Below are 1,155 nucleotides of genomic sequence, written 5' to 3' on the forward strand. Positions count from 1 at the left end.
GCATGCAATTTGATTGGTCAAGTGGATGGCCATATAAATACCAAGTTTCAAAGAATAAAAGAGAAAAGAAAATTGACCTTGAGAAACTTGAGAGAACCAACCATTGAGAGAGGAAAAGAAAAGAAAAATTATTCTTGAAAGCTCCACTCGATAGAAAGAAAAAAGAAAGAAAAGAGAAGAAATGGAGGAAGGCTCGAGTTTGTGGAGATTCAAGAGAAACCGTAGGTTTCTTACTTCTCCCTTGTTGAGTCTTGATGCTTACTTACCATTCAAAGTGTAGATTTAAAGCTTGAAGGAGATTAGTGCTTCGGTTTAGCTATTCAAGAGAGAGGAAGGTAAGAATTGTGATTTTGCTTGCATGCATGTTTTGAAAACAGGTTGTAACCATAAGAAACATTTTGTGGCTGCAAGATCTTCAAATAATCAAAGGACCAGATGCATGCATGTTGATTGTACAAGAGTATATGGTGATTTGAAACAAAAAAATGATGGGTAAGTATTCTTGACTTTGAGCTTCATGAATGGAAAGAAAGATAGATAATTTGTTGATGATTTGTGTTTATGGTAGCAATGGTGAACAATGTTATGAGGAGATATTGAGTTGCATGTAGAGTTCAAGCTAATTTGGAAGGTAAACATGCAATGTGGGTATGTTATGACACATTAGGTTCGGCTAGTTGAAAATTAGTAGTTACATGTTAGAGTATTTATAAGAATAAAGATGAACAATGTGGATATTGATTACTGATTCTTGGTTAAGATGCCGTCATATATAATTGTGCACGTACATGAAATTGGAAATAATGTGCATGGTCAGGTATAGTGAAAAATAATTATTTGAAATGTGAAGAGTTCTTGAAAATGAAAGGAACTAAGAATGTGATACATAGGGCAGCAAATGTGAGCTGAATTGGAATGATAAATACTAAGTATATTAAGCTTGATTTATTGCTAGGAAGTGTGCAAGTGAAAAAGGATTACCATGATGATTAACTAGAGGAGGAAACAGGGTGACTGACAAGCTAATTTAATTTGAAACGTAACCTGATAAATGGTGAAGTAATATCCCACCATTGTAAGGTGAGTAAGGAGTGTCTATTTCAAAAGATTCCGTACTATATAATGTTATATGTATAGTAACTTGTCATTGATTTA

The sequence above is a fragment of the Theobroma umbraticum genome, unplaced genomic scaffold (assembly GCF_002168275.2).
Source record: "Theobroma umbraticum cultivar Fairchild unplaced genomic scaffold, ASM216827v3 scaffold_146.0, whole genome shotgun sequence".
NCBI classification, from domain to species: domain Eukaryota; kingdom Viridiplantae; phylum Streptophyta; class Magnoliopsida; order Malvales; family Malvaceae; genus Theobroma; species Theobroma umbraticum.